This window comes from Apaloderma vittatum, unplaced genomic scaffold (genome assembly GCF_000703405.1).
Source record: "Apaloderma vittatum isolate BGI_N311 unplaced genomic scaffold, ASM70340v1 scaffold23360, whole genome shotgun sequence".
Taxonomy (NCBI): Eukaryota; Metazoa; Chordata; class Aves; order Trogoniformes; family Trogonidae; genus Apaloderma; species Apaloderma vittatum.
The window spans coordinates 1,293-1,721 of record NW_009693180.1 but is presented as its reverse complement, the minus strand read 5'-3'; positions in this window follow the sequence as shown (position 1 = coordinate 1,721).

The window sequence follows — 429 nt, the reverse complement described above, 5'->3', positions numbered from 1 at the left end:
TGGAACCCCCAGCACAAGAAAGACTTGGAGCTGTTGGAGTGAGTCCAGAGGAGGGCTACCAAGACAGTCAGAGGGCTGGAGCACCTCTCCTGCGAGGACAGGCTGAGAGAGTTAGGCTTGTTCAGCCTGGAAAAGAGAAGGCTCCAGAGGGACCTTACAGCAGCCTTCCAGTACCTGAAGGGGCCTACAAGAAGACTGGGGAGGGACTTTGTAAGGGGCCTGTAGTGACAGGACTAATTAGTCCTATTCTAGAATAGGATTTATCACCAAAGAACAATAATACCAAATAATTTGATGGCAGACCAGTAAGGGGAGCTCTTACAATATTTTAAACTGCTTTATAAAAAATTGCTTCAGCGTAGGCAGTGGTGGGTCAGAGACTTACTGTGCTTTGGAACATTAGTATCTTTCTCTCTGGATGTGCTTTCA